Source organism: Phyllopteryx taeniolatus, chromosome 9, assembly GCF_024500385.1.
Source record: "Phyllopteryx taeniolatus isolate TA_2022b chromosome 9, UOR_Ptae_1.2, whole genome shotgun sequence".
NCBI lineage: Eukaryota > Metazoa > Chordata > Actinopteri > Syngnathiformes > Syngnathidae > Phyllopteryx > Phyllopteryx taeniolatus.
The window spans coordinates 24,369,963-24,394,078 of record NC_084510.1 but is presented as its reverse complement, the minus strand read 5'-3'; the positions used below and the strand labels follow the sequence as shown (position 1 = coordinate 24,394,078).

The following is a 24,116-nucleotide window of genomic DNA, read 5'->3' as shown; positions in this document are numbered from 1 at the left end:
TGGGTTATGTAAAGACCCTCGTGCACACAAAAGCCAGTGTGGGCGCCTGTTATGTGGCGCTCTTCACAGCCCTGGGTCAGTTAGCAGAAGAGCTCTGGCGCTAGCACTCCAAGTTGAGAACGCTTCCTCTCCACAGTGTTTGCTGAGAGGAGAGGACACGTAAAGCCCAGTGAATTATCTGCTCGCCGTTAATTTCACTTCCCCCTCAGCTCGCAAAAAAAAAAAAAAAAAAAAAAAAAAAAGCACCACTTGACAGGTTAAAACAAGATCCTTGTTGACCCGGAGACGTATTGTGGCTTGGATTTGTGAGGCCTCCACTTGTTTGCTTGTAACAAAAGTACAGGAAATGGATTTAGTGCAGGGAATGCCAATTGATGGTGTTCAATTATTCTGTTTTTCAGCATTTAAGGGTTGCTTTCAGTCAATGTGAATTTGAATAAGCTGGGATTCACTGTACACGGCTGGAAATGACAAAAATAAACACACAACATACACATACAGTACGCCGCTGCTGTATTACTCTCTGCACTCTCCACTTTGCTGCAGCATTAATCTCCTCTTGGATAAAACGTGTCTCATTAGTGTGCACGGCTAACATGCCGATATGTAAATGTAGGCTACTGCTATCTTGAAGTCGATCCATCCGTCCATTTTCTATACCAATTATCCTCACTAGGGTCGCAGGTGACCTGGGGCCGATACCGGCAGTCTTTGGGAGAGAGGCGGAGCCACCAATCAGTCACAAGGCTCTCGTCTGGATGAAAAAAATAAAGAAATAAAAATATTCACACCCATGGCCAATTTTAAGTGGTCAATGAAGCTAACATGCATGGTTTCGAAATGTGCGAGCTTAGTCGGATTACCCGAAGAAAACCCAAGAATTTGCAAATTCCACCGAGACAGGCCGGAGCGTAGATTCAAACCCACAACCTCAGAACTGTGAGTCAGATGTTGTAACCACTGGGTACACCGTGCTGCCTGAAGTTCATATATAAGAATCAATAATGGTTATTTTGCTGTTTATCTTGTTAAGATGTTTAGCTATGTACTAGTTTGTGTGTGTGTGTGTGTGTGTGTGGGACAAGAAGGGCCCTCCAGGCAATGACTAGTGGTAAGCCACACACCGCAGACGCATCAACAGTCCGCCCCAATGGCCGACCAGCAGGACGCTAAAGTAAAGCCACTTGGAAGGCGAGCGCTTTCGACGACATGCTAATGAGAGACTTTCTTGTCTGTCGCAGTGAGTGAGCAGACAATTGGGAATGAGCCAGTTCCTATTGTTTATTTTCCATTGCAATAGGAGAAGGTCAATATTTTAGGGTCTACTAAAAGTTTCATAGGCACCGCTTCCCCTGAGTGGAAAAGTTGTGTTGAGGCAACTTCAGCAAAGTCCTGCAAACTTTTCATCAGAAAATCCCCCGTCTGACAGACACAACGCGTCGCAGGAACACAAACGCGCCGGGCTCTTCAACGCCAAACGTCTCCGACAAGCTGCGGCATGCGAGCGAGCTGCTTGCAAACAGAGCGTCCCCTTGCCCCTCAGGCTCTGTCTCGATCCCACAGGAAGCCCGAGTGTGAGCCAGGACACACAAGACGAGCGGCGGTGGGCTGGGGTGGGGCTGGGGTGGGGTGGGATGGGGTTTGGCAGCGAGGGCTTTTGAGAGCAACTGACTCTCCACTGACTACATGAGAAGGAATCTCGTCAACTTCTCAGTTACCTTGTAGCCTTGCCGTTAAAAAGAACAGTGGTGCCTTGACACACGAGTGACTCGACTTCTACGAACTGTCATTCGGCCAATTTGGTTTGCTTTGACTCGCGAGTGCAAACCTTAAATGCGAGCTCTGTTTGGTGGCAGTAAACGCAATCAAAGTCACTTCATAATCAGCGGCAGTTTGGGAAAAAAGTGTACAATTGATCAAAGAACAGACTTCAAGTTGTGTCAATTACTGTTCAACTAAACATAAAACAAAGAAAATTACACGTTTTTAAAACAAACTACGTTTACTTAAGAGCGCCCCCCCCCCACCACCCCACTAGCTTAATGCTAACATATATTGGAAAATCGCATTGGCATGCTAACTGTTAGCATAGATAATTGCGTATTTACGATGCTCTCACAGCCTTTGGCCCAGGGGCCAGATCCGGCCCGCCACCTCATTTTATGTGGCCCGCAAAAGCAAATCAAAGTGTGTCAACTTCCACGATTTCCTTTCTAAAATCCATACTAAAATTTCAAATTGTGATGTTGTAAATTTTTAGATATTGGAAAATACAGTAACTTGAACAATAGTCAAGCTATTATCCTTCACTTCTGATTTCAAAACTACTTACCCATCAACTTATGTATTGTGTAAATGAAATAATATGATGAGGCAATTAAATGACTGCAATTGAAGATTGAACATTTAACACAGCCCCCTGAGGGAAACCATAAGTACAAAGTGGCCCACGACAAAAGCTTTGACACCGCTGCCTTCCAGCAACGGATATTTGAACACAAATGGTGAAACAACAGAATTAGATTTAACATGAATCAACAATAGATTTAACAATATTCACAGGGATATACTCTTTATCCTCTATGAAAAATGACTAGTATTACAGCAACTTACTGAATCCTGGTATAAGAAGTGTGTGTGTGTGTATATATATATATATATATATATATATATACACACACACACACAAGATCTGCGGCTACCCTGGATGTAACTACATTGAACAAAAACATAAATGCAACACTTGTTTTTGCTCCCATTTTTCATGAGCTGAGACTTTTTCGATGTACACAGTTTCTCTCAAATGTTAAGATACCGCGAAGATACACTGAGGCCCATTTTTGGACCATTTATCTGTGAGCATCACCTCATGATAATGCACAGCCCTACGCTGCAAGGATCTGTACGCATTTCACGAGAGCTGAAAACATCCCAGTTCTTGCCTGGCCAGCGTACTCGCCGGACATGTTAGCCATTGAGCATGTTTGGGATGCTTTGGATCGGCGTACACCACAGCGTGGTCCAGTTCCTGCCGATAACTGCGCCCGGTCACTGCGGTGGAGTTCCGCAGGGCACAATCAATAACCTGATCTACTCTATGCGAAGGAGATGCGTCACAGCAGTTGCTGGCTGCTTTTCTGAGCCTCCAGTCAAACTGTGCATTTTAGAGTGGCCTTTTATTGCAGGCAGCCCAAGGCACACCTGTGCAGTAATCATGCTGTCAAATCAGCATCTTGTGATGTGGTTAAACTATGACGGCAAAGGAGAAGTGCTTCTTGACACAGCGTTAGACAGATTTTTGAACACTATTTGAGAGAAATGGGCATTTTGTGTACATAGAAAATGTCTTAGCTCTTTGAATTCAGCTCATTAAAAATTGGGGCAAATACCAAAGTTTTGCGTTGATATTTTTGTTCAGTTGTGTGTTTCTCGTTTCCTTTCAATACATCCAAGTAGCGTGGTGCCCGCGAGATGTTCAATTGACAACACTTTCTCAACAGAATACAGTCCACGCCCACAACTCAGACCGAGTAACAAAATGTGCTGAAACATGGGCCTTCTGTAAAGATGGCTGAGGCACAGTGAGCTTTACAACCGAGCAGTTGGTAGGAGGGCTACAATGACTACTCGAATGTTTCGAGTACTTTTTCTCTGCCTTGGGGACCCGCTTATTTATCGTAGTTACTGCCAGCCCTCTTAGTTTGATCGAGTAGGATACTGTTTCTCTAAATACAGTCTGTGTATACGACTTCAAGAGGGCAGGCGGGGGGGTGAGTAGTGTGACCTAAGCGTAAAGGAAAAGTTTGTCCGGGAAGACGCCGTTGGCATGAGATGTGGTCGACAGCAGCTCGTAAGTTTGTGATGTTCTTGTGTTGCTGCGAGTTGCTTTCTCCTTGACCGCTTCCCAGGGCCTTCCAATGCTGTCTGCATATACAGTAGCTGCCTGTTCATGGCGGGAAAGAGTTCATTGTCAAGCTGCGACACATCTCACAGTGCTTAACAAGCAAGGGGCTACATTTTGAGTCAAGTACGGTTGGTCGAAAAGAAAAAGAAAACCAAAAAGATTGCGAGTGACAAACAAACAAAAATGATGATGGTAACATTTGTTTCCTATCGAGGTGTCTTCTTTTGCATCTTCATTTTAATTGAGTTAGTCTGATCTAAGCTCATTAACGCACAGCCACGAATTGTATTATGTCACATCCTAAAATGCTAGTTGCTCAAGTGAAGTTGCACAATAGGCTTCTTATGCCTTTTTTAATTAAGGCCTTATGTGGGTTTTTTTTTTTTTTAATACTTACAAGAAATGCTAAGAAGAAAAAATGCTGAAATGTATTTGTTTTCTTGCCTCACTGAAAATATTTCTAGACAATAGTTTGCTGCTCAATGTGAATTTCAGAAATAAGATTATTGATTGATTATTTAAAAAAAAGAAAAACAATTGGTCGTTCATTTTGTAAGTGAAATGTCTTATTTCTTCTTGTGGATTCATAATTGGTCTTTAACCTAGCAATAATCTAATTTATCCAAATACTCCATTATTCAACAACATTTTTAGCAGGATACTCGAATACTAATACATTCAATAGCTGCAGCCCTAGTTGGTAGACAGATATAAAAACGACCATTAATGTAACATTAGACTGAATAGGCAAACTTTGAAAACGTGTCTCAAAGTGGACCTTAAAAAAAAAAAAAACGTCCTAGTTTTGAGTTGCTGTTATCTTTACCTATGTTATTTTAAAAATGCTACTAGGTTGTGGGCACAAGGGAAAGTAAAAAGCTGTAAAGCTTGCACATTTCATTTTTGCGCTAGCGTTTGCAGTTCAAGTGCTCTGTATATGTTCTTTATCAATAACACTGGATTTCCTCTTACTTTGTATTAAATGTACAAAAGCTCAACATTGTATTGCCGAAACATTATTGTCTGCACTTTTGTCACCAAAGCCGTCAGACTTTTTTCTTGCTTGATGCCAACTGATTGCACCGATGTCATTGATCGGTAGACCCTCAATGCTCAGCGCAACTGTCCAATATGACACAAACTCACCCCATTTTCACGTCAGAAGGCAACCTTCAACAAAAAGCTCCGATGAAAAAGTTCCTTCAGTAGACTTTGAACATTCATGGATTGCTCTCTCACTGACCGAATATGTCAAAAGAAGTGTTTCTGTCACCACGGCGAGAATACAAAGCCACAAACACACAACCTCTATTGTATGCCTTTAAATGGACTACAGGTGCTGCCTAATAAGGGCCAATAAATGTGCCACGGCGCAGCAACTGCCGTGCCGCTTGCTGAATGGGAAGAACGGGAATGTAGTGGTGGTGGACGAGGGGGTCGGACTGCTGGGGCAATCACCAGTGGTCCGGAAAAGTCCAATAAAGTGGGAACCTGCTGCACTGTCATCAGCTTGGAGGACAATGGTGGTCCACAGACACTTGTTGTTGTGAGAGACACGCACACACACACACACACACACACACGTGTTAAGTGCAAAACTGCAGTACTTCTGTCTTTATCATTGTCAATAGCAGTTGTGGTGGTACTGGTACTAGAAAAGAGTAGAAGTAGGTACTTTATTGATCGGAGCAGAACTTAGTAACAGTTCTCGAAGTAGTCGCATTACACGTCGTAGCAGTACCAGTAGCAGTAAAAGTAGTTGCAGTAGTCGCAGTAATGTTCATTGAAAAAAATCTGGGTAGTGGTAGTAACAGCAGTTGTAGTAGCAGAACAAGAAGTCGCACTCCCAGTTTCGGTAGTAGTCGCAGCGGCAGCAGTAGTAATTGTCGTAGTAGCAGCAATTCTAGTGGTCTAAGAAAATAATAGTAATTGCAAGAGAAGTCAATAGCAGTAGAAGCCATAGTAGAAATAATAATAGTGGTAATAGTAATAGTATAATGATTATTTTTAGTTGAAGTAGTAGTAGTAGTTGCAGGAGAAGTTGTTGTCGTAGTAGTGATAGCAGTATTAGCAACAGTAATGGTAGTATCAGTAGTTGTAGTTGCAATAGAAGTATATTTTGGAGTAGCAGTTGATGGAAGTAGTCGTGGTTGTAGTGGCAGCAGTTGTAGAAATGATGGTGGTAGTTTAACAGCAGTATTATTATTATTTTCAGTAATAGTAGTAGAGGTGAGCAAGATTAATAGAAGTTATACTTCTTTAAAGCAGTGGCAGTACTGTTAGCAATTCTATCTGGAGTAGAAGTATAAATGTAGTATCGGTATAATTAGATGTATTAGTAACAGTAGTAATGATAGTAGTATTACTATAAACAGGAGCACTAGTTGCGATATTTATAAGTAGCAAATATTGTCATTGTCATTATTATTGTCTGCTAATATTATCATTAGTAATAGTGGTCGTAGCAATAGCAGTAGTTGTGGTAATTGCAGTACTAGTAGTAGTAACAATAGTAGTAGTAGTAGTAGTAGTAGAACTAAATAGAAGCAGTAATAGCAGTTATTGGAGTAGCAGCAGGAGTAATGTTATCATTATTATTCTTATTATTCTTATTTGTACTAGTGGAGTAGGAGTGGCAGAAGTAAGTAGTAATATAAATAGTAGTAGTAGTAGCAGTATTATTATTTAAATTAGTAGCAGTAGAAGTAATGGTAGTAGCAGTAGTTGAAGTGCTTCAATATGAACTTTCAATGAGCTCTCAACACAACTTATGTAATTTACACCTTCTTACTAAATAATCAATCATTAAAATTCTTCTTATTATTTTTTTGTTTAGGGGTTGGGGGGACGGTGGAGTAATCTGAACAACATTCAAATCTCGTTTAATACTGGACCAAGCCAATCCCCAAAGCGGGGCCCCTCGATTGACAGCTCCCTACTGTCCTCAGTGTGAAAAGCAAAAGTGCGCGCGGATCCCCGCTGTGGCCGACTGCTCATTCAGCTGAGCGTGCTGCTATAAAAAATGCCCGGCGTGCTACCAGCAGAGTGGGGGAAAAGCCTCTCACAAGCGGCTTCCTTGCAAATCACCCACCACCACCACCACCACCAGCAGCAGCAGCAGTACCACTGCTTACGCTCCTCAAACGTGGACTTCTAGCAGGTGCACCACAGAGTGAGCTCCTGTGCCGTGTCGGCCAACCCCGCCACGTGCACCTCCCCCTGAGTATAAATCCAGCGAGAGGAGCAAGAAGTACAGGAGGAGGACCTGAAACAACAACAGCTGTGACAGCCACATTGTCATTCCAACATTTGTTTCACGCGAGTGCAGGAGAAGGTCGCGTCACGGCATGGGAGTAACCTCTGGATCGCTATGAGACATCGTTCACGTTGCGATACTATTTGCCACGCCAAAGGATCGTGCTCCAATTTTAGTAGTACATGGGCCAAGGAAGATGCTGTAAACAAACTGCAAAATCCAAATTTCGCTTTTATTATTCATGTGAAATGATTAGCGACACCAAGGAAGTTTTCTTTTTTCTTTTCATACGAAATAATGGTTTGCTATGGTCATGCTGTACCTCGTCAAAAAAATGCTACGACCAAGTCATGCGCTGGTGCGACCAAGTGAAAAGGGTGGTCGTACCAGTGCTACTAGTGCAAACGTTAGTGTAGAGCCCTGCATTGGGATGTTCAGAATCAATATTTATCACACAAAGCGATTTAAAGTGCAAGTCCTGGGTTTTCTTTGGTCGCATGATGGGCAGTTTTTTGCAATTTTCATTAGAAAGCAAATTAATATATATGCAGAAGGGGGATAAGGATAAACATTCCTATTTTGGGGGGCTTGCCAGAGGTATGCTGTCTTCTGAGGGCTGTTCTTGGTTTGGTTTACCCCCCCCCCCCCCCCCCCGCCAACCGCTAACCCTTACATTCCACAAGCACACTAGCTCTCCTCAGCGGCGCGGCGGTGTGAAACCCACCGCGGCCGTCACACCTGTGTCCATCCAGTCACAACACGTACGCCATATTCCTGCAGGAACGACCTGGGGAAAGCTTTGTGTGTGGCCAGCAACACCGCCGCGACGACCGGTTAAAAACACGCAGCTGGTGTTTGCTATTAACATCAAATATACCGAGACTCCCATATTGAGAAGGTTGACCTGCTGCTTGCTGCATTATGTCAGCGCATCCACCATATTGCATGTGTCAGACCTGCCCCATAAACTACCGCTAATGCAAGTCAGTGGATAGAACATTAATACTGTATATTTGAGGAACAGATAGGCACTAAAGTCAACATATCGTTGGCGTCGGGCAGAATCTTCGTATCTCCAAAACCGTAGTTCAGGAAACAAATCACAAAACGGCCTGTTTTTGAGGCATTAACATTGCATCATCAAAGAGAGCAAGCCATTTTCAACACTTTATATTGGTCAATCATTTGTAAAAATAACATACCCACATGGGAACTGACCACCAGAATAGATTTGTGAAAAAATATGAGATTGACTACATTTGGACATGGGCGATTTCAGCCTGACACCAGTGATAAGTAACTATATAGATGGTGTTTCGAAATGTTTATTCCTAATGCCGTGGATATAAAAAGTCTAAACATCCCCATGCCAAATGCCAGGTTTTATTGAAATTTTAAAAATGAGATGAAAATAAATCATTTCAAATGAAGCTCTTTACGGACCATAGTTTGAGCTGTAAGCTATGGCTACAAAAATGTCAGGAAAAGCCCACTAGAACAGCCAGACTTTATTTGGGGTTAATAGGAGGCACTTTAAATGACGGCAGATGTGTGCTGACTCCCCTTTAACATGAGTTTGAAGGTGATCGGCTAATTCTGATCTGAACACAGCCACATCCCCAGTTGTAAGAGGGTGTGCACACTTGTGCAACCACGTGATCTCAGTTGTCTATTTTTACTTCCCCTCTCGATATTATTATTGTTTTCTTTCCAATTCAGATGTACAGGTTATATATAGGTCAAGTTAACAGAGGAAAAAGTCTCCAAGTTGGACTTGAATGTGGCATCTTCACCGGTCGTTCCACTTTTCCACATTCAATATGGCGGAGAAGTTGCCATACGGTTACGCACCAAAGCAGGTCTGTTTGATTTTTTTTTCACAGATGGCCATGTTTTATGTTGAAGCGCATGTGATCAAATGAAAACCCCTTCTTTACTGGCATGTTTGGCTAACAGGAAATGAGGGCCCTCCTCAGTGTAATTAATAGGCACAATTATGTAATCGGGGAGTGTCTGCGTTTTTCTGCAAACGGGACCAGATGTCCTGCGCCCTCTCCCCCTCCTCACTCCAAAGGAACACCCTCATTCATTTGCCGCGATCACTTACAGTGGGGTCAGCACCAGTGCTGGCCCCACTTGGGCCTTTTTATTCCTTGTCTTGTTAATAAAGGCCACGCGCTTTACAAGCCTACCAATAACCGTAATACCTTCAGAGTCAATTAGCAGCCCGACGCACGAGATGGCAGACTGCAAGGAGGAGGAAACTCCAGTGCGCGGTGTAACTTTTATGGAAATGTTGTGTTTGTAACTTCAAAATTTGAATTTCGCGACAAATAATCACCGCAGTAAACTTAACAGCCTTTAGGCCTCTTGATACCACACTGCTATTACTGCTTCACAACGTCATTGTTGATCTATATGTTTTTAAAACAGAAGTACTGACCACGTTTTTGTGAACCAAGGACTTGGATTTGAATATTTTGTGACTGGTCTCATCTGTTTGTGCTTTTTGACAAGGTGAAGCACCGACTGAAGACGTTCCCTCCCTTTCCCGTTAGCCTGATAGGACTCCCAGCCGGGAGCGAGCAACTTTTTGTAAACAAATGATTTCAAGTTAGACTTCCTCTGACTAGTGTGCGCATTTGAGTCCATCTCTTTGTGCTGTCTGACAAGTAGGAGCGCTGAGTAAAGACATACATAGACTGCTGCGTTAACGTCCTGCTAGCTTGCCGCCGACCAGTATACATGTACATGTCACTCGTGAACAAACGTAAGCGTGTTAACAGTAGGTCTTTTATTTCGGTAGCTCTGGTAGGACCCTGAGTCGACCCACTTTTTGTGAACAAAAGACTTTGGGTCTGACTGATTTAGATATTTTGTGACTGGTCTCAACTGACTGTGCCGTATGACGAGAAGGAAAACTGTGTAAAGACGTAGACTGCTGTGTTAGCTTCTCGCTTTTTAACCGCTGACTGTTAGCTACCATGTGCTTGTCACTTGTGCACAAAAGGTAGAGTTTTATGTGTCAGTCATATGAATGACTGTGCAGAACTTCTGTAGCACTGTTACTTGCTTTTATTTTGATGTGTTTCAACTTCTTGTTTTTTGGGGGGGTTTTTCGACCCCATTCACATTAGCGCGATGGACTCCAAGTTGGATTTGACCAACTTTTTGTGAACGAGTTTGATGTAGACATCCTGTGACTGTTGCCCTGCATTTGAGTCTATATGTCTGTGCTGTTTGACAAGGGCAAAGACACAGACTGCTACATTAGCTTCTAGCTAGCTAGCTGTCGACTGGTTAGCCGCCGTGTGCTTGTAACTTGTGAACAAAGGGTAGGTTTATGTTTCATTCAAGTAGATGAATGAGCAGTTTTAGAACTATTACTCGTTTTATTTTAGTAGGTTTCAACGTTTGATTTTCATTCCCCACTGGCTTGAAAGGACTGCTACATTAGCTTCTTGCTTGCTCCTTGCATTATTGAAGTTCAGTGCATCTCCTACTGTTGTTAATGTTTGCTGTTCTTCCATGTCATCAATTCTATATGAGGGCCCCAAACAAACAAAACAGAGAGGAGCCACAATGATGTCCTATCTGATCCAAGTTCTGAGCTGTTCTTTTTTTCCCCCCCAGTATAAACTGCTGGATCAAGGCAGTCAAACACTAACTGTGAAAGATATAATGAAGGGAGAAAGGTTGAGATAGTCGTGTAAAACAACAGCGGAAAAACATCTTTGGTCAACAAGCGTCAGAAAGCCAAGTGTGCGGCAGTCAGGCGGGGCTGGCCGGGGCCAGGAACGCTTGAGTTGGAAATGTGTTCCAGCAGGGGAAAAAAAAGCAGTCGTGCTCTCCGAGCAGCCAGGCCAGCAGTCGGCAACTTTCCCCTTGCTTTTTGGCTCCGGCGTCTACCCTCCCTCCCTCCCTGCAGCCCACCCAAGAAGCAGCAGCAGCAGCAGCGGCGGCCCATGGGCGTACACTGGAGCGGCTGCACATTTAAAACAACATGCATCTCACTCTCACTGTCAAATGCTTCTTCCCTTTCCAAAACATAGCACGCTTAATACAAATGGAAAGTTTTGTCTTATCCGGGGCCAATCATAGTGTTTCGTTTTACTTCCAAAAAAAAAAAAAAAAAGTTTCTTTTTCGACATAAAGAACACTGGCCAATCATCAAAATGAGCAAATTTTGACGACAGTGCAGAGAAAAGCTTTACAATTGAGTCTGGGACACCTGCTGCCGATTGGGATTTATTTGGGAAAATTCCCTCGTAGGAGTATGAGCCCTGGAATTCTCCCAAAATGCCCATTCGAACCAAAATGGCCGACTTTCTGTTCAATTGCACGCATGGGTTTTTGAGACTATAATAGACATGTCCACCAGTTGTCGTGTAGAACGGTGGAACTGGTGTTGGGGCCAAGTTTTTTTCCAACATTTCAAGGGGCGCGACTGAGTGACTTTTGGGTGGTTGCGTTCGGGACCCTAACATACGTGCAATTTGTTTTCTGTACAAATTCCTGCTAAATTCTTGCTAAGCATATTGCTCACACTGTTTACGCAGTTAGCGCAGTTGTCGCCATCCTGCCTACACACAACATGGTGGTTCGACTGTTATTTAGTAGAATTTCATACAAAAAGTAATGCATTTGGGGGATTGCTCAACGAAGCTTAGTTAAAAAAAACATTCAGATTTAATGGTCTAATTTCAAACACCAACTGCTAGGAATATATTGTGATTTAGCGGCACAGTGTCGCTTAATTTTTCATACAATTTCTTACTAAATTCTTGTGAAACACATTGCTCGCACTATGTATGAATAACATTGGAATCCCGCTGAAGACTCTGGAAAGAAATGTTTGTACAATGCCTAGTAAATTCTTGCTAAGCACATTGCTTTGAGTGAGTGAAATTCAAACTGCATTCATTAGAAAGCATTGGACTGCAGTTTTAAGGCGAATCCTCAAAATGATCGTGAAACTTTGAGGCCATGATCCACCCACATTCAATGGCATACATAAAAAAGCTTTGGAATTTAGCCTCAAATATATGTCTAGTATACCTGCTTCCGATCGGGGCTGCTTTGGACGAATTCCCATAGTAGGAGTTCTGGAATTTGGGAAAAATGCCAACTTCCAACCTAAATGTTCGACTTCCTCTGTAATTTTGCGCATGGGTCCTTGAGACATTTTTCTTCGTTCTGTTATAATAGACGTCCGCCCAATTTCATGTAGGATGTCAACATCTCATTTCAGTTAGTTCCCCTTCCATGGAGAGTCCCCCAAGTTGGATGCAATCTTCCAAAAACATCATTTAAGGCATTCCCAAAATCCAATATAAACCCTAATTCATGTCTAACCGAAATCTGAGGCATGGTCGTCGACCTTAACCTCTGAGAGCATCATAAATCGTTGGCACGTCATCTCAAGGTGTCAAGTTTTCCGCGGAATCATCCCGGCGTGTCCGTGACATTCCGCGTGGAGCCCCGAGGCCAACGAAAGTCTGCAGAATGGACGTCAGTGCGAGCGCGTCGCGGTCATAAATCTCAGGCCGCTTGACCCGCGGCGGGTTGACGTGGCGGCGTATCGGTGACTGCGGTCGTAAGTCACGCTCACCAAGACTTCCTGTTATGGCATCGGATCTACTTGACGTGGCCCGCCTTGGCGCACCACTTGATGATTAGAAGAATAAAACTAAAGAAGGAAATTAAGTCAAAACAATGAGGCATTAAGATTTATGCAGACTGTATATTTCATTGCATAGATAAAAAGTACAAAATGATTTGAAAAATAAAAGGAAAAAAATCCACTGTTTGGAGGACTGTAAAATTTACATTTAAATATAATAAAATATGTGAACATAAATATTTAAACATATTAACAATTCTCCAAAAAAAGAGGCTTCACATTGTTTATTGCCACTCCCAGTTGAAGTTTACTGTCAAACTAAACAAAAGAGAATTACAGTACAACATGTGTATTGAAAACAACCACATAGCTTAGCATTTAAGCCTGCTAGCTGAATGCTAATGCTAAAAAGCATCTATGTTGCGGTGCGTGCACCCTTTGAGCAACAGCTTGAACGCAAACGTTTCAGCGAAACATGTAGACAGACAATAGTACTCAGTCATATATTCTTTATCCTCTGCGAAGGACTAATATTAGTGCCGAACTGATGATCTTAGGGAGTTGAGACCTCTCAATCACCAGTATCAGTCTGTTTGTCTTACATTACCACCAGGGGCATGGCATGTCGAGGAAAGCTGGCAAGTCCACGATATCTCCACTCAGATAACACGTTTATTGGTCAGCAAGCTCCATGGCCAGACACGCGTGACGTGAGCGAGCCTCCGTTAGCCTTCTTAAGGCTTCTTTATACTCGCGCGGGCGGCGACCGCACTTACTTCACTGCGGCTGTCCCGCGCGTAGTTTGCCTTTATACTCGAGCGCAACCCACGCGCGCAGTTTTGAAAATGTACTGCAGTTCACCTCCAAGTCGGGGGTGTCGCTACGGCTAGTATTGGCTAGGACACCACAGGGTGGAGTTTCCTCTGTAACAAGGAACAAACCAACAACAATGGCGACCGCGGAACAGAGTCTGCTCGAACAAATGGACCTACATGACCAGATGATACGTTTGATTATGCTGCAAAATCGATCGAGAAGGCGGCGGCGTAGGTGCTATGTGGAACCGGGAGGAGCGCTTATTACATCACAGCATGTGACTAAAACGGAGCAATCACGAGAGATCTCCGCGGCATTCGACACGCAGCAACAATTTTTGCCGTGTGCGCGTCAAGCGCAGAGGGGCCGCACGGGCCAATTCGTCGGTCACGTGATGCAATGGGGGCGTTGTCGGCCGCACGACCGCAGGAGTATAAAGAGGCCTTTACGTTCACATTTTGGAGCAGTAAAATGTGGCAAATCTACTTTGGCTCTAAACTAGTAGTACCGTTGCGATTCTGTTTCTGAGCTGTTTACTATTACTAGTGCTTAACGATTTTTGGCTTACACACAGTAGTCGCCGATCTGTACCGTGAAAAACCGAACCGAAACTGCTCTAATTTCACTCTTTTTTTTTGTTTTCTTTTTTTCTCTAATGTCTAACGACTTACTACATGTTCCGATTTAACAGCACTATTTTTGTTTTCACACAAAACACCAACTAAATTCTTGTGAAGAAGATAACACAACTATCTCCATCCTGCCTACACACACCCCAGGTCATGTTTCAACACGGTCATTTTGTAGAATTACATACAAAAAAGGAATGGCCTCGGAAACAAAACGGGCATATTTGGTGGATTTGATCTGCAAATTTAATCCTTTCATTTCAACCCATTGTTTGCCCAAGCTTTGAAATATTGAAAGATTGCGATTGTATGTTTGCTACAACACGTCCATCAGCACCACTCGCTTTTTTTTTTTGTTGGGAGTGCGTAATTTTTGGGGTGTACAATTTCCAACTCAATTCTTGTGAAGCACATTGCTCTGATTGAATGCAGAGAGAAATCCAGTCCAGTGGAAGGGAAGAAATAACTGTGCCGCTAACTCTGCCAAGTCTGGCAAGTCTGAGGAGCGTGCCACCTGGATCCTGCTTTCAAATATATGCTCTTGATGTATATCAACCACGGACACACACCAGCAGCTACCATACGCCCACACACATCCAAACATTGCTTGAGAAAACCTCGGCTTTCGTATGCCGCAGTTTTTCTAAGATTTGGTTTTCGTTGATTTTTTTTTTTTTTGCAATGAGCCCAATTTTCCTATGGCTTTATTTATTGCAATAGGAAGGCAATATCCGCAATGAAATGAAGTCTAAAATGTGGGGATTTCATCCCTACTTTTCAATATATAGTAATCTCTCTTTTTCTCAACACTGTAAAATTCAGCAGGCTGTGCTTTTAACCAGATTTTTACAGCTTGCTTGACTTCTCCGTCATCGGACAAGTGCTGACCCCAAACTCCTTCTTTTAAAGTTCCCATAAAGGTGACAATCATATAGTGCCATATCGGGTCAGTATGGGGGATGGATGCTCAATGCCGCGGAGATCATCTCTCGTGATTGGTCCGTTTTAGTCACATGCTGTGATCATGTAATCAGCCTTCCTCCCGGTTCCACATAGAGGCTACGCCGCCGCCTTCTCGATCGATTTAATAACAGCATAATAACAACGGAACAGATGACTTCATGAGCTCCTTTGCTAGTCATGGAGGTCACTTCTTCGCCTTTGATCCTGGACACCCCTTTTTTGACTGTGCTGTAGCCGATTGCAGCATCCCCGTACCTATTTTGCAATGTTTTGAAAATATTTAGTAATAGTTCCCCTTCCAAAGCAGGGGCCTCAATAACAGCTCTCTGGATCTGTTGGCCAGCCAACAATGATGTCATTTCCAAAATGACTAACAGGAAGAGGACAGCCTTAAACAAAACTTTTTTTTTCACATTAACCTTCAAACAAGTATTTAAACTACAAACAAAAAAAATCTGTTATTAGTGGGTTAAATTAAATTGGGTTTGTAACTATTTGACAGCCACTCATACGTCACTGCTTAGCTGCAGTACAAACGTTTTACCAAGACAGGGTGCTAAGACAATGGTCGTAGGCAGGGGTGCACAAGACGTCCACAATTTCCAATAACAATTTGAAATGTGGACTCGTCGGACCACAGAACACTTTTCCACTTTGCATCAGTCCATTTTAGATGAGCTCGGGCCCAGAGAAACCTGCGGCGTTTCTGGGTGTTGTTGATAAATGGCTTTTGCTTTGCATAGTAGAGTTTCAAGTTGCACTTATGGATGTAGCGCCGAACTGTATTTACTGACATTGGTTTTCTGAAGTGTTCCTGAGCCCATGCGGTGATATCCTTTACACATCGATGTCGGTTTTTGATGCAGTGCCGCCTGAGGGATCGAAGGTCACGGGCGTTCAATGTTGGTTTTCGGCCTTGCCGCGTACATGCAGTGATTTCTCCAGATTATCTGAACCTTTTGATGATATTATGGACCGTAGATGATGAAATCCCTAAATTCCATGCAATTGTATGTTGAGGAACATTGTTCTTAAACTGTTCGACTATTTTTAAGTTCACGCACTTGTTCACAAAGAGGTGAACCTCGGCCCATCTTTGCTTGTGAATGACTGAGCAATTCAGGGAAGCTCCTTTTCTACCCAATCATGGCACCCACCTGTTGCCAATTAGCCTGTTCACCTGTGGGATGTTCCAAACAGGTGTTTGATGAGCATTCCTCAACTTTCCCACTCTTTTTTGCCACCCGTCCCAGCTTTTTGGGAACGTGTTGCAGCCATAAAATTCTAAATTAATGATTATTTGCTAAAAAACAACCATGTTTATCAGTTTGAACATTAAATAGCTTGTCTTTGTAGTGTATTCAATTAAATATAAGTTGAACATGATTTGCAAATCATTGTATTCTGTTTTTATTTATGTTTAACGCAACGTCCCAACTTCATTGGAATTGGGGTTGTAGATTCAAGTGTCTCATTGTGCATTTGCGTACCAAGCATTTTGCATTTTCTTCTTTGAGTGTGCTACACGAAAAAACTCCCCACATACGGTGCCACTCACGAGATGGTGACAATGGCTGAGCGTGGAGCGGCAACCATGAGGCAGACGTTTCGGTCTCGTTGCGTTATGGCTTTACATGAAACTGGTCCATGGTGCAAAAAAGATTGTTGGCCGCCGACCTCAAGAATTGTGCCAAATAAGATGATCGCGTGGTCATGTACTGTAAGTCTTCAAGTTCATCCAGTGAGGTCGGGTAGGTTGTGTAAAAAAACGAGTACCAAGCAACAATCTCTGGTGCTCCTTTGAGAACCAGACCAAAATTGTGATGTACACCCCATGTGTGTTGTGTTTTTTTTTAATTATTTAATATTTGTGGGTGTCTGGACCAGATTAATTGGATTTACATTATTTCCTATGGTTTGCTTTTCCACTGATTTGGTTTTTGGCTGGCTTTTTGGAATGGGTTCATCATGAAGGTTTCACTGTGTAGTGTATTGACAAATGAATCTCTGCATTCACTTAACATTGTCTGGGAGTACAGAGGGAGGCTTTTCTGGCTTTTCTGTCACGACGACGGCAAGGCGGAAGGCAGCGAGCGAGCTGAGCAAAAAGCGGAACGGGAATAAAAGTGAACTCGCGGGCATCGTCGTCATCTTCTGTCCCCGCGTACTTCTTTGGACAGACAGACAGCGGCTATTAAAGCCTGATTGTTTCAGGTTCACAGGGTGTGAAAGGGCCTGATTGAGGGGCTGTGATCCCAGTGAGGGTGGTCTCACTCTCTCGCTCTCTCCCTCCCCCTCCTTAGTCTCTCTCTCTGGAAGGTGGGAGGAAGAAGTGTGTTGGGGGGTGGCGGGGCAGTATCGCAGGCGTCACGTGGCACGTTTCGGCCCAAAATGGAATCTGGACAAAAACACACCGCTTGTTGCCGTCTGCCTCTCTCGTGTCACGTGACGCACTATCCCCCCCACCCACCCCCTACCTTGCGTGATAACTTCCTCTACCTTGGACACACACGTGAACCCTCCAATCAGCGCTCTGTATGCTGATAAGCGACTTATCTTGGCGTCTGATAAAAGCCGAGCGGTGGGCCTCGCTCTCTCCCGTGGCCGCTAATAGGAAGACGACTCCTTCCTGTGTGTGCTCTATTTGTTGAAGACAAGTTCCCATTAAGGAGCCTTTTGGCCTTAACACGCTTGATAAAAAGCAGGGGTGCGTGTGGGGGGCGGGGGGCGTGAGGAAGCCCCCACACACACACACCCCACCCCGCCAAGCTCTTCACATGTGGCCACATAACGTCAACTCCAAGTCATTTTGTAGCGTTACTTATGACGTCAATCAAAACAAAGCTGCTGACTGTTGTTGCTGCCCAGGTATTCATCGTATTGCATAAAATTCAGTTTATACATTAGTCATCATCGAGAGTTATCACTCCATTGCTGGTGTTTTTTTCGACTGTCAACTTCTCCTACAGTGTAGAGATGGCATACAATGCCGCTGACGATTCTTGCTGCTGTTCACATTCATTTCTCTGTAGTGTGATAGTGCTGGGCTTTCTTCTCAACTGCTTATACATAGAATAGTTGATTATAAAAGTATATTTTTTAAGACCTAAAATGTCTGTGACTAAAAATTTCGACTGAGTGCGTTATTGTTTTGACATTTTCATATAAACAGCAGGTAAACTTGTATGGGTGTAAAAAATATTAAAATGCAATTCTTTGGCTTTTTGGTGACTCTTAAGTTGCATAAAACGTCGCAGTTAAAACTTTCCATTACGTGTCTTACGCCTGTGACTCACATAAAGACCGAATGCATTATTGTTTTCACTCTTTACCATGAAGAGAGGATACAGTAACTGCAGTCAAATTGTTAAAATACTTTTTCCTTGGCTTTTTGGAGACTAAATTTGCATAAAATGTTGTAGTCCCAACCTCCATTAGGCATACCTAATGCCTTTGACATTCTGTATAAAAGCAGTAGGAAACATGGATTTGTTTTCCACCCCAGCTTTTCATGTGTGGTGGGTTTCTCATTTATTAAAAATTGGTTACAAATATTGAAAAGTGATATGTGTACATAGTGCTGTACTTGTTTTTACACGTGTCTGACTGTGAAGAAACTGGAAAAGCGAAATCTCTGTCAAATTGATGCGAGGGGTCTTACAGATTCTTCTTGTTGATTCTACAGATTCTTCTTCACTTTGTATGACAGTTACCGTACAATCTTTTCCAGGGGTGAGAGATTTTAGCAATGGTTCATTCACTTTGTAATGTTATTTTTTTTTTTTCACAATTTTTACACACAAATCAAGAATGCTTAAATCGCAACTCCAAAAAAAAAAAAAAAAAAAAAAAAAGGTTTTACGACGGTGACAGCTGGACAGATTAGTTCAATTTCCATTATTTGCTATGGGGGACTAAAATAGACGCTGTATTTAACGCTGCAAAAATGTGCACCTCGAATGCATCGCCTTGTTGTTTGAATGCAAAACAATTGAGTTATCTCTATTGCATGTGTACGCACCATCCAGCCCACGCATGCATGCGTGTGTGTGTGTGTGTGTGTGTGTGCGTGTGTGCGTGTGTCTGCGTGCGTAAGTGTGGTGTGTGTTTGTGTGTGTGTGTTAGGACTTTTTGCAGTAAATAAATACGTGCTTTATTAAATCCAGTAAGGGTCCTAATCTGGCCACAAATGAGATTAAAAACCCACTTGAATTCAGATTAGGCCTCAACCTAGTGGTTGTGCACATCTTCAGGCAGGAGTGTTGTTTTTAAAGGGGGGTGGGAAAAAAAAAAGAAAAAAAGACAGAGGGGGGAGAGGCAAGGGGGGGGGGGCACATTTGGGAATGATATTGGCACCTCAAGCATTTCAGGTTACAAGGAACAGCTGTTGGACACACACACACACACACACACACAGAAAAACACGACAGTTGATGGACCCCCACCCAAAAAAAAAAAGTGCACCAACTGAAGTCACTCCATCAGATGAAGAAGTGATGCAGACGGGAAAAAAAAAAGTCAAGTTTCCTTACCTCAGCCTGCATCAAACTTCCCAAAGTCCCTGGAAGAGCTTTGCGAGTTCCACTTTTCGCTCCTTGTGCGCTCGGATGTGCGACAAATCCGGATTGTTTCTCCCCACGCACGCGCGGTGTTATCCTCTTTGTTTAAAACTTTGCCCGTCTTTCTTCTTGTTCTTCTTTTCTTTGGTTTCTTTCTCTTGTTTTTTTTTTTTTTAATTTTTTTTTTTTTTTTTTTTTTTTAGGCTAACGTCGTCGCTCGGCTTCCCAAGTGGAAGCAACAACGTCGGCGGCCCATGTTCGACAGCAACAAGGGAGTCCCGCAAGTTGCCTCGCTCGGCTCCTCCAAATGCGTAAATGCGCCCCCCAACCCAACCCAACCCAACCCCACTCCCCTCCTTCTCTCTTGCTCTCCTTCCCTCCCTCCTTCCATGCCTCCACATTCTGCGGACCACCCCGAAACAGGAAGTTCACTTTTTTGGGTTGTTTTTCTTGGAGGAAAAAGAAAAAGAAAAGAAAAGGAACAGACAAGACGATGCTGCGTCTCTCCTTCACTCTTCCATAACGTTCGCAATGCACGCTGGTAAAAAAGTTACACACAACTTCTCAATAACTTTTACAAAATAAAAAAAATAAAAGTTTTTTTTTTATTTTTTACACGTGTCATAAATCAAATCAAGCACGTATAGTAATTTGCATTTGAATATGTGAGTGTTTTTTTGTTTTTGTGTTGTTTTGTTTTGTTTTCTAAAGTTGTAAATTCAAGCGTGTGTGGCTGCCTGCCTGCATGTATGTGCGGATGCTGCATGCACACGTTGCTCCAGAATCGACGGCAAAACCCGGACTGGATCTGATTTACGCGTGTGTTTGTGCGCGCGTGTCACCAAATTTGCGTAGTGCTGTACACATTGGCGCAGTCGAAAGACAACCAAAATAATATGAGCTGCATCGGCAGCTGTGATAACAATGATAACAATGAAGCTATGATTTGAAGTACACAATTTTTTTACATTTTTTCAGACATACTATGTATTTGCTATTTGATAGCGCTGACTCCATTGTGTGTTGCTAACATTGCTAGCGCATCTCGTTGTCAGTGTAAGACATTGTCTGTGAGTATTTGCCGCCGTTTTGTGTCGCTAACATTGCTAGCGCATCAAGTTGTCAGTGTAGCTAGTTGACTTTGTGGGTAGTTGCCTCCATTGTGTGTCGCTAACACTGCTAGCGCATCTCGTTGTCAGTAGAAGTCATTTTCTGTGGGTAGTTGCCGCCATTGTATTTTGCTAACATTGCTAGCACATCTCGTTGTCAGTATAAGTCGTTGTCTGTGGGTAGTCGCCACCATTGTGTTTTGCTAACATTGCTAGTGCATCTTGTTGTCAGTATAAGTCATTGTCTGTGGGTAGTAGCCGCCATTGTGGTTTGCTAACATTGCTAGCGCATCTCGTTAACAGTATAAGTCACTGTCTGTGGGTAGTAGCCGCCATTGTGGTTTGTTAACATTGCTAGCGCATCTCGTTGTCAGGGTAAGTCGTTTTCTGTGGGTAGTTGCCACCATTGTGTGTTGCTAACATTGCTAACACATCTATATGCCAGTGCAGCTAGTTGATTCTGTCGGTAGTCTTATTTGTTTTGGCAGCGTGCTGGGATGACTCTAAGCATGCTTTATGCATATGTAACAAGCCAAACGTACCCTCGTATCACCAATCAAAATAGAAGAGGGAATGACAGAGCCCCATTGTGGTGTCCGGCCGCTTAAGTAACTATTTGTTTCTATTGGCTATGATTTTCTCTCCGTCTCGCTCCGCTGCGTGGCCCCTTGATATTATTTCAATTCCTCGGTAAGCGGATCACAGCCTCCTCCATATAAAGTGTTTCTGATTATTTGCTGGCCGATGCTCCTCTGCACTGTCAGTGTGTTCACACAGCTGCCGAGATGTTTTGTAGCTCCACGGTGATGGCTGTAAGACAGATAATGATCACTGTCTGTCTTTCCACTGACTTGTCCTTGTAAATTGCGAAATGGAATAGCTTGTAAATCGTTGAGGTTTTTGTCACGTTTCGGATTTTTCTTTACTGCCTCATTCATTATTTTTAGTCCAAGTTGGAGCTGTTTTTGGTTTAACTGCACACATGATTTCAAACATGATTTGGTAACATTAAAGCCACTGCAGTACATTAAGGTCATGTTGAATGGCATACATACAGTGGTTGACATTTTTTACAGTGTGGACCCTTAGGCATGGACATCTGTGAGAAAAAATGTATGAAAACTATCCACAAGAATTTATTGGGAAATTGTACGAAAAGTTGAAACACTGTCTATGTCAAAAGACAATTCTGCAAACACTACAAACTTTTTTTTGCACTAAATTCTATTAAAATGCAACAAAGAAAAAAACTTAATATTTTCTTATAATGTCATTTTATTGATGAAATGTAGTTTTTGATATTTAAAAACAAATATTTGACCTTTATTTGCGCAATAATTTACATTTTTTAAAACTTCACTCAACTTAAAATTCTCATGACTTTATTTCTTATTATATGATAATTTTGAAATATTATCATATTGACATTTTATTGATTACATTTTTCTTACTTTTTTATATTTAAAAAATACCTTTAGTTGCAAAACAATTAAACGTTTTTCAACTTCATTCAACTTAAAATTCTCACGTTTTGACTTTCTTCCATACAATTTTGACTTCAGTCAACTCTAGTGATGTTTTTGAGGGAATGAAAAAGGGAATGTCATCATTCCAACATCACTGTGGCTGAGCAGAAGAAAAAAAAAAGTAAAAATTTTAATTTAAATTTTCTTGTGAGTTTATTGATGAAATATGTTTCACTTTTTTCATGCTTTATTTGCACAACAATTCAACTTCGGTCAACTTAAAATTCTCATTTTCTTTTTTTTATCGTGCTATTTCAACTGCAGTCAACTGGTTTTATGATTTTTTTTAAATGTTTGTGAATGTCATAATTCTTACATCACTCTGTTTGAACAAAAGAAAAGAATTACAAGAAAAAAACATTGTTACACTGAATTTGTTTTTTAATTTTATGAACAAAATATTTTCTTAATTTTTAAAATATATTATTTTATTTGCATATTATTTAACATTATTGAATGAAGTAAGCATATATGTAAACTTTAATTGCGTAATAGTACGTCTTTTGTGTAAAATTTTGACTTTATTCATTCAATTAATATTTTTGCTTCTTAAAATTAATTCTAAAAAAAATAATATTCAACTGTGTAAAATCAAAGCTTCATTTCACAATATTTACCTTTTGTGATTTTTAAAATATATATATTTTTATTCTTAGAAATGTAAATGAATGTCATAATTCCACATCCAACTATGATGACAACTTTAATCTTGTAATATTTTGACTTTATCCTCATAATATTCTGACGTTAGTCAACTTTAGTGGTACTCAATACGATGAAATAATAAAAAAGAAAAAAACACATGAACACATTTTTCTTCTATGCAGAAACACGCAGTCAGCATGAATCCAATCACGGAGTAATATCTTAGCCTAATACCAAAATAAGTGGCTTTAAAAGTCAAAGCAGGGAGAGTCAGTAGTCGAACAGTTGGTGACCTGGATGAAGGCAAGAGTCCTGTGAGGCCTTGTGAACTGTAACAGTAGCATTTTGTCAATGAGAGTCTCGGGACTTTAAGTCCCCCATATAGCCGCCAAAGCTGAGAGTTCTTGGCCCCCGAAGCAGCTTGCAGATGCTGGAGCCATATGCTGGCGCTCACAATCCCGCGCCGCTTTGTCAATGGACGGGATTAAGGGTGAGCGGGCAAATCCAGTCAGTGCATGAGTCAAAGTATAGTCGCTGAGTTTTGCTATTTCGGTCATGACTCCATTCTGCTCGGGAAATAACGCAATATACAACATCCACCATCACTCCAAATCTATTTACTTCATACTACTGGATGAGCGGAAACGCCTTTGTAGCATTGTTTATTGCAGAGGCACTGTCGGAAAATTCCAGCATTAAATAATGGATCCATCGACATTCCAAAAGTCTCTATAGACTTCCTTTTTTCTATTTCGTTTCTTGTATCATTCAGACAGACTTGCAGTCGTCAGCATTAGGCTATGCAGTTTTTGTACAATTTTAAAATGTTTGTTTTCCTCAAGATTTTAAGATTAACATGATGGAGAGGTGATTTCTTACTAGCTAACATATCAGAAACAGCTCATCGCATGATGCACTGCTTTGGTGCATCACTGCAAAATAAAAGCACAATAATAATGCGGCTTGTGCGGGTGTACCTAATGGTGTGGCATTATTCTTACAGTTCTTGCCCATGGCTCATCAATTGATTTTTAGAGTAGCGTTGCTAATTTGCCACCTGGCAAGAAGTTTATCTGTCCACAACTG

General features: G+C 42.0%; 1 protein-coding gene across 2 annotated transcripts in view; it reads right to left on the bottom strand.

Moving 5' to 3' along the window:
• Window positions 1–20,074, bottom strand: part of gli1 (GLI family zinc finger 1) — a 59,205-nt gene extending 39,131 nt beyond the window's left edge. For both annotated transcript variants that reach the window (XM_061785184.1, XM_061785183.1), the window contains exon 1: window positions 19,724–20,074. The gene's annotated coding sequence lies outside the window, so the exon portion shown is untranslated. The remainder of the gene's footprint in view (window positions 1–19,723) is intronic.
• Between the last annotated feature and the right edge of the window lie 4,042 nt (window positions 20,075–24,116).